The sequence below is a fragment of the Scyliorhinus canicula genome, chromosome 1, assembly GCF_902713615.1.
Source record: "Scyliorhinus canicula chromosome 1, sScyCan1.1, whole genome shotgun sequence".
NCBI classification, from domain to species: Eukaryota; Metazoa; Chordata; class Chondrichthyes; order Carcharhiniformes; family Scyliorhinidae; genus Scyliorhinus; species Scyliorhinus canicula.
Genome location: NC_052146.1, coordinates 269,704,792 through 269,719,862, shown reverse-complemented (window position 1 = coordinate 269,719,862; position 15,071 = coordinate 269,704,792).

Genomic DNA, 15,071 nt, shown 5'->3' with positions numbered 1-15,071 from the left:
ATCACCCACTTGCGCACCATCGACACGTTGGCCGCCCAGTAGTACCCCGAGAGATTGGGCAATGCCAGCCCCCCCCCATCTCTACCCCGCTCCAAGAAGACCCTCTTCACCCTCGGGGTGCCATGCGCCCAGACAAATCCCATGATGCTGCTGGTTACCCTTTTAAAAAAGGCCCTAGGGATAAAGATGGGCAAGCACTGGAAGAGGAACAAGAACCTCGGGAGAACCGTCATTTTGACGGATTGCACTCTGCCCGCCAACGACAGCGGCACCATGTCCCACCTTTTAAATTCCTCCTCCATCTGCTCCACTAGTCTGGTGAAGTTAAGCTTATGGAGAGTCCCCCAACTCCTGGCCACCTGCACCCCCAGGTACCTGAAACTCTTCACTGCCCTCCTGAAGGGAGCCTCCCAATTCCCTCCTCTTGATCTCCCGGGTGCACTACAAATACCTCGCTCTTTCCTAAATTTAGTTTATAGCCCGAAAAGCCCCCAAATTCCGCTAACAGCTCCATCACCCCCGGCATTCCCCCTCTGGGTCCACCACATATAACAGCAGGTCGTCCGCGTACAGCGATACCCGGTGCTCCTCCCCACCCCGCACCAGACCCCTCCATCTCCCTGACTCCCTCAACGCCATGGCCAGCGGTTCAATCGCCAGTGCAAAGAGCAGGGGGGACAGGGAACACCCCTGCCTGGTCCCACGATAGAGCCTAAAGTACTCCGATCTCCTTCCATTTGTGACTACACTCGCCATCAGAGCCGCGTAGAGCAGCCTCACCCATTTGATGAATCCCTCCCCAAATCCAAACCTCTCCAGCACCTCCCACAGGTACCCCACTCAACTCTATCAAACGCTTTCTCTCCGTCCAGCGCCACCACTATCTCCGCCTCCCCCTCCACTGCCAGCATCATGATAACATTGAGCAGTCTCCGCACATTCGTGTTGAGCTGCCGCCCCTTGACAAATCCTGTCTGATCTTCGTGAATCACCTCTGGCACACAATCCTCTATCCTGGAAGCCAGGATCTTCGCCAGCAACTTAGCGTCTACATTAAGGAGCGAGATAGGCCTGTATGATCCACACTGCAAGGGGTCCTTATCCCGCTTTAGGATCAAAGAGATCAGTGCCCGCGACATCGTCGGGGGCAAAGCCCCCCCCCCTCCCATGCCTCATTGAAGTTTCGCACCAGCAGGGGACCCACCAGGTCCGCATACTTTTTGTAAAATTCCGCCGGGAACCCGTCCGGCCCCGGGGCCTTACCTGACTGCATTTGTCCAATCCCCCTGACTAGCTCCTCCAGCTCTATCGGCACCCCCAGCCCCTCTACCAGTCCCTCTTGAACCCTTGGGAAACATAGCCTGTTCATGAAGCTCTCCATCCCCTCTCTCCCCCTCGGAGGTTCCTACCGGTACAGTTCCTCATAAAAGTCCCTAAAGACCCCATTTACTTCTGTCTCCTTCTGCACTACATTTCCACCCCCATCCTTCACTCCACCAATTTCCCTAGCCGCATCTCGCCTTCGGAGCTGATGCGCCAACATCCTGCTCGCCTTCTCTCCATACTCATATACCGCGCCCTGCGCCCTCCTCCACTGTGTCTCTGCCTTTCTGGTGGTCAACAAGTCAAATTTGGCCTGCAAACTGCGCCGTTCTCCCAGCAACCCTTCCTCCGGTTCCTCCGCATATCTCCTGTCCACATCCAGGAGCTCTCCCACCAGTCTCTCCCTCTCCTTCCTCTCCCTCCTTTCCCTGTGGGCCCGGATGGAGATCAGCTCCCCCCGGATCACTGCTTTCAGAGCCTCCCAGACCATCCCCACCCCCCCCCCCCGTATCCTCCCCCGTATCATTGGTAGCCAGATACCCCTCAATGCTTCTCCGAACCCTCTTACACACCTCCTCATCAGCCAGCAGCCCCACATCCAGGCGCCAAAGCGGGCGCTGGTCCTGCGCCTCTCCCATCTCTAGATCAACCCAGTGCGGGGCATGGTCCGAAATCGCTATGGCCGAGTACTCGGCATCCTGCACCCTCAGAATCAATCCCCTGCTCAGGACAAAAAAGTCTATCCGGGAATAAACCCTATGGACGTGAGAGAAAAAGGAATACTCCCGCGCTCTCGGTCTCCCAAACCTCCAGGGATCCACCCCTCCCATCTGGTCCATGTATCCCCTCAGCACTTTGGCCGCCGCCGGTCTCCTACCCGTCCTTGAACTGGACCGGTCCAGTGTGGGATCCAGCACTGTGTTAAAATCTCCCCCCATGATCAGGCCCCCTGCCTCCAGGTCTGGGATGCAGCCCAACAATCGCCTCATGAAGCCAGCATCATCCCAATTCGGGGCATATACGTTCACCAGCACCACCTTCTCTCCCTGCAGCCTACCCCTCACCATGATATATCTGCCCTCCTTGTCCGACACCACCTCAGCCGCCTCAAACGCCACCCTCTTCCCCACCAGAATCGCCACCCCCTGGTTCTTCACGTCCAATCCTGAGTGATAAACCTGCCCCACCCACCCCTTCCTCAGACGAACCTGGTCTGCCACCTTCAGGTGGGTCTCCTGGAGCATAGCCACGTCCGCCTTCAACCCCCTCAGATGGGAAAATACCCTGGTTCTCTTAACCGGCCTGTTCAGCCCCCTCACGTTCCAGGTAATCAGCCGGATCAGAGGGCAACCCGCCCCCCTCCCCCGCCGACTAGACATAGCTTATCAGATGTTCGCCCCAGGCCAGCACACCCCGCCCGACCCGTTCCCCATGGCGATAACGCCTCTCCTCTTCCCCACCGGCCCCCACCGGCTCCTTCCTAGTCATTCCAGCAGCAACCCGTAAACAGAGCAAACAGAAAACCAGCATACATAACACACATGTCGAAGTTGAAAAAGTTGAAACAAAACAGCAACAGCGGAAACAACGATGGCCAAAGTATGTTCCCAGGCCCTAGTTCAAGTCCAGCTTCTCCGCCTGTACAAAGGCCCACGCCTCCTCCGGGGACTCGAAGTAATGGTGCCGGTCCTTGTATGTCACCCACAGGCACGCAGGCTGCAACATTCCAAATCTGACCTGCTTGGCATGCAGCACCGCCTTCGTCCAGTTGAACCCGGCCTGCCGCTTAGCCACCTCCGCACTCCAGTCCTGGTAGATCCTCACTACCGAATTCTCCCATTTACTGCTCCTCTCTTTCTTGGCCCAGCGCAGCACACACTCCCGGTCACTGAATCGATGGAACCGCACCAGCACGCCCTCGGGGGCTCATTTGCCTTGGGCCTCCTGGCCATCACTCTGTAGGCTCCCTCAAGCTCCAGGGGCAAATGGAAGGACCCCGCTCCCATCAACGAGCTCAGCATCGTGGTCACATACACCAGGAGATCCGACCCCTCCAGCCCCTCCGCCAGGCCCAGGATCCTCAGATTCTTTCGCCTCGTGCGAACGTCCAGCTCCTCCAAGGGGTCCTGCCACTTTTTATGAAGTGCCTCGTGCAACTCCACTTTCCCCACGAGGACCACGGCCTCCTCCCTTTCAACGGCCTGCTGCTGCAACTCCCGAATAGACACCTCCTGGGCCGCCTGCGTCCCAAGCAGCTTGTTCGTAGTTGCATTCATGGAGTCCAGCAGCTCAGCCTTCAGCTCCGCAAAACAACGCAGGAGCGAGGCCTGCTGCTCCTGCGCCCACTTCCACCAGTCCTCGGGTGTTGCGCCGGCCGCCATTTTGTTTTCCTTCCCCCGTTCTTTTTGGGGAGCTGCTGGCTGCAGCTTCTTTCTTCGTCCCACTCCGGGTGAGCACCATATAGTGTGGGGCAAGTTCCTCCAGGCACCTTCCCCCACCGGGATGCATTAAAACAGCGCCGTTTGAGACCATCGAAACGGCCTAAAAGTCCCTAAATAGCGGGAGCTGCCGAACGTGCGCCTTAGCTCTGCATAGCCGCAACCGGAAGTGACAAGTCAACACGTTGGCGGTCTTTATAAGTGACCCACAGGCGTGCCGGCTGTAACAGGCCAAACCTGACCCCCTTCTTGTGGAGCACTGCCTTCGCCCGGTTAAACCCAGCCCTTCTCTTCGCCACCTCCGCACTCCAGTCCTGGTAGATCCTGATTTCCGTATTCTCCCACTTACTACTCCTCTCCCTCTTCGCCCAACGAAGCACACACTCACGGTCGACCAAGCGTTGAAATCGGACCAGCACCGCCCTGGGTGGCTCGTTCGGCCCGGGCTTCCGCAGCAGCACCCGATGGGCACTCTCCAGCTCCAGGGATCCCCGGAACGACCCCGCGCCCATCAGCGAGTTCAGCATCAGGACCACGTAGGCCCCCAAATCCGAACCTTCCAGCCCCTCCGGGAGGCCCAAAATCCGCAGATTCTTCCGGTGGGAGCGATTCTCCATCTCCTCCATCCTTGCCAACCATTTCTTGTGAAGCGCCTCGTGCGACTCCACCTTCACTGCCAGGCCCAGGAGTTTGTCCTCGTTCTCCGAAGCCTTTTGCTACAGCTCCCGAATCTGAGTCGCCCTGAGCCTGTCCAGCGATGCCCTCAACGGCTCCAGGATCTCAGCTTTTAGTTCCTGGAAGGAGCGCAGCAGCAGCTCCTGCTGCTCCCTCGCCCACTGCTGCCACGCTGCTGGTTCCCCGCCCGCCGCTATCTTGCCCTTTTTGCCTCGCACCTTCTTCTGCTGCCAAGTTCATTTTCTGGTCGCTCCACTTCTAGTCCAGCCCATCCACCGGCTGCCAAGCGCCGAGGCTGCGTTCCCACCTGGGGAAAAAATCAAATCAGACCCGTTGCGGGCCCTTAAAAGAGCCCTTGGTGAGATCTTTTCCAGTTGTTCCCTTTGCTGCTAGAATCCAGCTTTCATAAGGGCCCTCAGGTCAGCTTGAAGCCTCTAACACAGCCCTTCCCCTGCCTGCATGCTGAATAGGCTTTGTCTCTCTGCTGCAGCCCCAGCCAAATCCTACACTGTTTCTGCGGGACTGGAAACCAAGAAACATATCATTCCTGGGTGAAAAAACTCCTCCAACATTTCACCTATACTTTTTCATAAAAATTCCACTCCATATTGCTTAAAAAAGAGCTCTTTTCTGTGATCTTAGCAGGAGCTGCCGTGTGTGTGACCACTCACTCCATGGTGCACACCGGAAGTCATGGGAGGGGACTTTAACACAGTTATCGACCCTGGGTTAGACCGGTCGAGCTCAAGGACGGGCAGGGTGCCAGCAATGGCGAAGGAGCTAAAGGGGTTCATGGAGCAAATGAGGGGGTTAGACCCATGGTGATTTGGGCAGCCGAGAGTGAAGGAATTCTTCTACTCACTCGCATAAAGTGTACTCCCGGATTGAGTTTTTAAATTTTGAACAGGGCTCTACTGACAGGGGTAGTGGGCACTGGTTATTCGGCGATCACAATCTCAGATCATGCCCCGCACTGGGTTGACCTACAGGTGAGCAAGGAGAGTAACCAGCGCCCGCACTGGAGGCTGGACGTGGGACTTTCAGCTGATGAAGAGGTGTGTGGGCGGCTGAGGAAATGTATTCAGAACTACCTGGAAGTCAACGCACGTGTGAAGTTTTGGCGGTGGTGGTCTGGGAGCCATTGAAGGCGGTGGTTAGAGGGGAGCTGATATCGGTACGGGCCCACAGGGAGAAGGCAGACCGAGTAGAGACAGACCGACTGATAAAGGAGATATTGCAGGTCGACAGGAGGTATGCAGAGACCCCAGAGGCAGGGCGTCTAAAGGAGCGACGGAGGCTACAGGTGGAATTTGGCTTGTTAACTACAGGGAAGGCGGTGGAGCAGCTGAGGAAGGTGAGGGGGGTGATTTATGAGCATGGTGAGAAGGCCAGCAGAATGCTTGCGCAGCAGCTTAGAAAGAGGGAGACAGCCATACAGGAAAAGCTTTATACGGACAACACCTAACACCAACTAGGACACTTTTCCACTTTTCCTTTAAATTTTTAGATTAAACGTTCAAAAAAGGCTGGAACAACAGCAGCAGCTGTGGGGACTCGTGATGGCTCTTGCGATCTCAGAACAATTACAAGCATACAAGCATATTTCACAACAGGCACAGGATGAATGTAGCTATATGAATTATGGTGCTTTATATAATTTTATTGACGGGGTGTGCATCCCAGCAGCCAGAGACTGGAACAATGATGGAACTTATTTTAATGCATGGCTGCAGCTACATTCGGGGAAGGACAGCAGATGCGGATACAAATTATGTCTGTGCTTCTCGTGGGTTCAGGTATTGTTTATAATATTAAATAAATATGTATTGTGTTTTAAGTAAGGTTGTTATGAAGCAGGCTGCCAATGACACAGGTGCCGCTAGATTTTGAGGACATGACAACCTAAAAAGGGTTAGAAGAGGCATAATCAATGATGCAGTGACATGACTTAACACAGAAACCTCTATGGTAAAGTCACTAGATATACAAAGGTTAAATGCAAAGGTGGAACAACGTACAGGAATAAGGAAGAGAATATTAGAGAAAACAGAGAAAGGTCTAGCCAGCTTGGGAGAAGAGGGCCTGGATATACAATTGAATAGGTTAACAGTGTTAGGTACACACACTAAGACATTCAACAAAAATGAACAAACTCATCGACCAAGAAACGGAGAAAGACGGATGGCTCTGACGGGCAGCTAAGCCACAACCTTGATCTGATCTAAAGAGGGGAGGTGCCTGCAACTGGCTAAGCTAGCCAAATGACAAGGGACACTGGACAACTGTACTCTCAAGGTACCAGAGTATACTCCGTGATCCACAACTGCAAAATGGGCGAGATAACAGCGGTAGAGACGGTCCTGATGATCCCTATCACCACACCGGACTCAGGGCCATTCCCTCACAACCAACTGGAGAACATTGGAATTGTGTGGGCTAACACCTCCCTCAGGCACTATCTCATCGAGACCTCTGCTATACGCAGGGATAATATATGGCATCTCCCTCACGTTGCCCTCATTGGTGGGACAGGGAGAGTTGGATGAATGTGGGGTAATCAGAACTCATGGTTGTCTCTAGAGATTACACCTGCCCTCATGCATTTTAAGTTTACAGAGGAAAAGGAAAATACTGCGTCTCCGCCACCATAACCTCCTATCGCTATAACCTTTGTACCCCTGAGGCCCACCACTATAGGCCAAGCAAGGATCATTTGAGTTAGGATTATAAAGAGCCAGAGATGTTCCCACATCTTGCAGAAACTCTGAGGGAATGAAGACTCAAGATCGATCAATCAGTTAAGCTTTACCACCAATTAACGAAAAATCCATGTTTTGAAAGAAAAAGCACACAGACACACACACAGAGGAACTACTTCAGACGGAAAGTTAGTGGCAGAGAGTGTGGGACCGTTAGATGAGCTTACTTGAAAACTGCTATGAATAACATAATTTAATGACAGACAGCAGAGTTAGTCAGGGAGGCAGGAATGATTGATATCAAGACATTAAATGTGACACATGGGTTCATGGGAGGGGTGATCTTTGAATCATATGCACGGTATACGTACGGAACATCTGGGAGGTTGCATGCCCCAAAGGCCACATTAAATGCACCCTGCTGCCCTCATATCGAATCATTGTGGTCAGCTGGGATTCAGTAAACTTCTTCCAGGACCAAAAGGAGGACATGTTGGGAGACATTTTCCGATACTGGACTATGATATAAATTATAGGTGGCTCTGTAACTACATTTGTGCTCCTATATTACTTTTGAATAGTTCAGATGAGACAAAAGGTATTCATTGGCTTAGATGCCTGTTTAGAAGAGGCAATTTGTAGAAATAGATAGTGTATACACAATGCTTGTTAATATCAGAAAGGACACAAAATGGCTGTTAGCTATTAAAGCAATACTAAAGACACAAATGGCCGAATTAGCCACTTTCCTGAACAATAAGTTACAAACTGTATAAACTACCTCATGAGAACCAAGCGTGGGTACTTACAGGGCGTATCTCAACAGCTGCTGATAACAGCTTCACAGAATAAGGAATGCAATGTATCCATAATAGATCAAGGCCCCCAGCTATTGACAGGACATATCCTTGTGTTAGTTTTGAATGACTTCTGTATGAAGTTAGGGGCGGATAAGACAACACCCACTTTAATTATATATGTGATAACTGGGATGCTAAGCAAATTGATTGACTGCATGTAATGAATTGTGATGCGAATATAGTTGATTGATTGTATGTAAATGAGAATACAACTAATTCCACCCTTGAATCTGTATATTAACCCGTGTGAGTCTCAGATCAAATGAGAAAGAATGCTGTCCAGAAGGCTGCAGAGCCTCAGGCCTTTCTCCCAGAATTCTGATATAGTAAACTGCTTCTTTAATCATCCTCAGGCCTTCGTGTGAATATTTTCATCTCTAACACGTCCACAACATGTGCCAGGCTCAGCCTGATACAATTTGAAGTCGTTCACTGGGCTCACATGACAGTGGCCCAGATGAGCAGGTTCTTTGGGGTAGAAGATAGATGCGCAAAGTGTGCGGGAGGGTCAGCGAACCATGTCCATATGTTCTGGGCATGCCCGAAGCTTAGGGAATTCTGGCAGGGGTTTGCGGATGTCATGTCCAAAGTGTTGAAAACAAGGCTGGCGCTGAGTCCAGTGGTGGCGATTTTCAGGGTGTCGGAAGATCCGGGAATCCGGGAGAGAAAGAGGCAGACGTTCTGGCCTTTGCTTCCCTGGTAGCCCGGAGACGGATACTATTAGCTTGGAGGGACTCAAAGCACCCGACGACAGAGACCAGGCTAACTGACATAGCTAGCTTTCTCTGTTTGGAGAAAATCAAGTTCGCCTTGAGCGGGTCAATGTTAAGGTTCGCACGGAGGTGGCAGCCGTTCGTCGACTTCTTTGGGGAAAATTAACCGTCAGCAGAAGGGGGAGGGGGCGGGCAGGGGGGGGGAGGTGTTAGCTTAGTTTAGAGTAGGGGGTTAGTAAAGGTGGGACCTGTAAGGGATGAAGACGGATTTTGCACTATGTTTATAAATTCCTGTACATTGTTTATTTTGTTGTTGTCAAACTATAAATACCTCAATAAAACGTTTATATAAAAAAAAGAAAGTGGGTGTCAAACAGTAGCTATTATTTGGAGCAACCCAAGCTGTTTTAACAAGAAATTGACACTTCCACAAGTGTTGACCACTTATGCCTGAAGCTGTTATGGGATCAGCTGGCACTAGAACCAAACAGTTCGTACCTGCTATTCTACCAAGTCTAGCTGCACATACTGTAGTATACACCAGTCAGCTACGTCCACTGACTTTGCGGCAGCATGAAAGTAGTTGTAGAGCAGTGCAGTTCACTTAAAGGACATCAGCAACTGACCTCCGTTATAGGGATGGCAGTTCCACTGGCATGATTCCTCTATATTTCAACTATTAGGCCTCCACCTCCTTTCAGGTTAGCGTTGGAATCATCCAAGATTTATTGAACTAAACCACAGGAATAGCATTTCCATTCACATTAAATAATATTACATGTCTTCTCAAAATAATTGCACTGCTGTACTTCCTAGAATATCCCTTATGTCCTTATGTGTCAATAACTGAACAGGCATTTCACAGCTAGAGTCCACCATCAGGATCTGTGGAGCACTGGTAGGATTTCAGTCCAAGTGTTTCAAATGTAACTTTCATTTTTATATTTGTGAAAGCACACTGTTCAGTCATGGAACACAAGTCATGGATTTGGATAACATTTTTTGAGGTATGCATAGTTGGGGCAGGTACTTTCCAGAAATCTGCTGGGGAGCAATTACCATGGCACCTGCCATCTACTTCCACAATTATGGTCAAGTTTTTCTTCAGGGTCGCTGCGGACAACCACCCTGGACATCTCCAGCAAGCAGTTTCAAATGACATTTCACGGTAGCACAGTGGTTCGCATTGTTGCTTCACAGCACCAGGGACCCAGGTTCGATTCCCGGCTTGTCTGTGCAGAGTCTGCATGTTCTCTGCGTGTGTTTCCCCCAGGCGCTCTGGTTTCTCTTCCCAAGTCCCAAAAGATGTGTTTTTTGGGTGAATTGGACATTCTGAAGTCTCCCTCAGTGTACCTGAACAGGCGCCGGAGTGTGGCGACTCGGGGATTTTCCCAGTAACTTCATTGCAGTGTAAATGTAAGCTTACTTGTGACACTAATAAAGATTATTATTGTTATTTTGTGACCGATACCTTTGAATGCCAACCAGGGAAACCCTTCTCACTGAAAGCAGTAACCCCTCGAGCACTGCTCCGAAGTCGAGCCGTGTGTTTTTAGGAACCTTTGTGTTAATAAACCTGCAATCTTGTTTTATTGGATAATCTTCATTTTAATTTGTTCTTTCCCAGTACCTTCCGAGGGGAGTTCCTTACCTCACACGTCTGCCTCAAACAAATTTCAGGCTTTTAAAACCCAAAACTTGGTATCACTTAATTACTGCATCCCGATAGATTGCACTTTCTCTCTTTAATTTTGGTGCTACCTTAGTGTTGCCATTCACCTTTGTTTCTCATATTGAAGATAAAATTAATCCAAATATTGAATGTTGCATGGGCACTGTTCATCAATCATTACAGTAATATTTCATCAGAAACACTTGCAATTTTACCAGATGAAATGGTGAAACTTTGGTGGGCAATCCTTATGTTGATCATTCAATGAATTGCATTTGAGTCTGACTAAGTAGCAAAGCAAAAATAGTTGTTGGTTGGTGTGCTATTCTAATTTTCAATATTATGCAATTCATATTTTATACAATAAACCTCCGTTAAGGGATTTATTATTTTGTTTATTACAATTTGCTGTTAGGTAGCATTTCTGCCCCCTCTCCTAAAGTCACAAGCATCTTTCCTTGGGTCTGATGTACCTGGTCCAATTATTCACTTAATGAGCGAAGCCGATACTGAGTGTTGTCAGGTTATTCACCTTAAGCCGGATCCTGCCCTCCACCAATACCTGCAAATGTATACAACAGAAAATTACTGGATAGTGATCGTCGGGCACACTTTTTCCCATTTCCTATGTAGGGGATGAGACCATCTCCAGGAGGATATGGTAATGTAGAGTTCTGTTGCTGGACTGAGAAAATCCAGATAGGCCTAGAATAATGAGCCAGAGACAGGAGATTAAATCCCACCATGACAGATGAAATTTTGATTCAAATAATTAAATAAATAATGCTATGATTAAAAAGTTTGCATTTGTAAAGGTGACCATAAACTGCAAACCTAAAACAAAGCAGTTGACTTTTACGATAAGGGAATAGTGTAGATGGGCTTTAGAGTGGTTTGACAGGTCGGCGCAACATCAAGGGCCGAAGGGCCTGTACTGTGCTGCAATGTTCTATGTTCTATGTTCCCTTCAAAATAGTTTAGCAAGCCATTCAGTTGTTAGAGAGGGGCAATAAATGCTGATTTTTGCATGTGATGCCTACATTCTGTGAATTAATTAAAAAAAAAAACAATTTTAACCAGGATCACCTAACGCAACTAACTGGGCAAGGTAAAAACTCCTCAGCGACATTATTTTTTCTCTAAGCGTCCCAAAGTTATTGTAGAAAATAGTGTTCAAATTGCCACAAGATGGCAGTCTGTCCATTTGCTGTATTCATCTTAGCACAGTTCTTGCTACGACCAGTTTGTGCTTTATTCATTCACACTTCTGCTTCAACCTGAGGTATTTTTGCTCGGCAGTTTATTTGTCAGTGGTGGTTTGCCATTTCCCTCTGCTCTCCAGGGTAAGGTAAGGAGGCAGATCCTGGTGGGATTCTCTCAGCCCAGGCCGGGCCGGAGAATCGCCAGCCAGGCGCGAATCGTGTAACGTCACCCCGACGCCGGTCCGTCAATTCTGGAGAATTGGCGCTGGCAGGGTCGCTGCCGCGCCCGTCGGGGGCCGCTCTAAGCCCCCCTCCCCTCCCGCGATTCCCTGCCCGGGATGGCTGTAAAAATTCCGAGTCCCGCCGGCGCCGTCCACATGTGGTCTTACCTGGCGGGACCTTGGCGTGCATCCATCTGGGGGCGGCCTAGTGGTGGGGGGGGCAGGGGGGTGGTTGTGGGGGGGGAGGGGGAGGGGGGCGCCTCCGCTGTGGCCTGGCCCATGATCGGGGCCTACCGATTGGCGGGCCGGCCTCTTGGGCTGGGGGCCTCTTTTGTTCCGCGCCAGCCCCTGTAGCCCTACGCTATGTTGCGTTGGGGCCGGCGTTGAGAAGGAGGCCACTGCCCATGCGCGCAATCGCGCCTGTCCCACTGTGCATGTGCACATTGGGGCCGGTCCCACTGCACATGCCCAGACCCGCGACGCCATTTCAACGCCGGGATCGGCAGCTGGAGTGGCATGGGTCGCTCCAGTGCCGTGCTGGCCCCTTGTAAGGGTCAGAATCGCTGCTCCTGTTGCACGTTTTACTTGAGTTTTACGTGTTTTATTGGAGTGTATTAACACGCCTCCGTTTAAAGGCCGTGTGCTTAACACTACTACAGCTCTGTGTATGTAGTTCAGCTCAGGAGTCACCAGGTGCCGTATCTAGACACCTCACAAGTATATCAAGGTCAGGTTCAAAGTAATAAATCTGTACACCGATTAGTAAGTTCAAACGATTGATATTTATTATAACAAATATAATAAACACACATGCATACGCTAAAGAGACTAAGTTACTTCTAAACTAAACGACTAAAATACTTATCTAAACAGGAACAGGCAAGGTCAGGGAGCGAGGCCTTCGTCCCGTTCTTGGTCTGCAACTCTCAGGTATTAAAGGTCGTCAGGGTCTAGCAAGTCTGGATCACGTAGCGATCGTCGTGGTGACACTTACAGTTCGATGGCTGGTGGCTCAACGGTTGGTGATGGAACTGGAGTCAGGATGCGATGTATCAGCAAAGCGATGAAAACAGCAGAGAGCCGGAGCCAAAACAACAGCGGAGCCGGAGCCAAACAACAGACCGGACCATGTGCGGGGTCTACTTTTATAGGTCCCCCCAAAGTCCGTGCCTCTTCGGGGCGGTCTCTACCTGCTGTATATCGATTGGGTCTTCTCCCAATCGATATTTTCCAAACCCCCAATCTGAGGGTCGCTTCTCGATGGGTGGGGCGGTCTCTATGGTGCTTTGTGATGGATACTTATGGTGCCGTTTCGTCTGGGCGTCTACTCAAAGTATCCATTCATACCTAAATGTTTCTATTGTGTGGGCCTGGATCTGGATCACCTCATTATTATGTAAAGCGTTGTTGCCATTTACACCTTTAGCTGAGATTCTGCACCTGGCCATAAACTGGTTTCTGTACGTGCAGAATGCTAATTATCCTTCTGCAAACTGCTTGTCCTTGCTAAGACTGTTTTCTCCCTGCAGCCTTAGCAGTTCTCCATTTTGTAGCCCAGTGTCCATCTTAGGTGGCTACATTCCTGAGGGCATGTTGACGCAGTCGAGAAACGTGATGGCGTTTACAACGGCGTCAACACTTAGCCTCAGGATCAGAGAATCCTGCTCCCTATGTCTCCCTCAGTCAAAATGGGAATGGAACCTACGTTATTGACATTACTCTGAGCCACACATTAGCTATTTAGCCAACTGAGCTAATGAGCCCCCTTCTGTTTCATGATTACATGGTATTGTGGAATCTGTTATATCAGGAAGAGGTATTCACTGCAGACACAAGCAGAGATGTTGGACTTCAGTAGAATTTGGGAAACACCTTCAGGATAGTGAGACTTCTGCTCATCACAAAAACATTCTTTGGTGATATCTGTGGGGATGCTCAACTGGAATGGGATGGAGACTGTTTCCGGGAGACCTGTAAGGCTTCCCGTAAGATAGGGTTGTGAGCAGCCTCAGTGTTGCTGGAGATTCTGAATGCTTCTCTGGGGAGCTTGGCATGTAAGTCAATACAATCAATTGCCCAACACAGGACCAATAGCAATGAAACTGCCAGGAACCAGAAGGCATTCCTTGTGTGCAATATTCCTGCACTAAACATGGCCTAAACTACTCATCAAATGATATGATTCTGTCATTCGAATCTAATTTCCACCTATATGAGTGGATGGAATGAAAGTTGGCGGCAGATGGACCTAAGATGGGGCAGGGTCATTGTGGAGCTAAAGCAAACACAGCATAGTTGCCCCTGCAAAGTCCTTTTCACTGATGGCTGTCTATTCAACAGTCTGACTTGCACAGAATTTACAGTGCGGAAGGAGGCCATTCGGACCATCGAGTCTGCACAGGCCCTGGAAAGAGCACCCTATTTAAGCCCATGCCTCCGCCCTATCCCCGTAAACCCAGTAACCTGACCTAACCTTTTGGACACTAAGGGGCAATTTAGCATGGCCAATCCACCCAACCTTTGGACCGTGGGAGGAAACCGGAGCACCCGGAGGAAACCCATGCAGCACGGGGAGAAAGTGAAAACTCCACACAGACGGTCACCCGAGGCAGGAATTGAACCAAGGAACCTGGAGCTGTGAGGCAGCAGTGACAACCACTGTGCCACTGTGCCATCCCTTGGTCTCATTTATCAACAAATGCCCAGAGACCTCCGTTACCAACCATTGACTTTGCTGCAGTTATAGAACAGACTCAATGGAGGTATGAGCACAGTTAAATGGTACTGCCCCCTGCGCTCAGCAACATTGACCGCTGACCTCATTAATTCTCATGGCTTCAGGTCAAACTGTCTCCTGTTCACTGCCTACCATTGTCTCCACAGCTAGTGAATTCAACAACACTTGGAGGAAACACTGATAAAAGGATGTATTCTGGATGGGAGATTTCAATGTCCACCATCCAGAGTGGCCTATTAATATCATCACTGATCAAGTGGCCAGATTAAACCTGCTTCATATTAGGCCACCACTTTCACAGAAAGTTTTGATCAATGTGTGCCATTAACAACAACAACCTTTGCCTCTATAGTGCCTTTAATATCGTAAAATTCCCAGAGTGCTTCACAGGAGCATTAAAAAGCAAAGTTTGACACCAAGCCACTGAAGGTAATAGAGAATTTGGTCAAAGAGGCAGTTTTTAAGTATTAAAAATATTAACGTTGGAAAGAGAGATAGCGAGGTGTAGAGATTTGACAGAGAATTCCAACT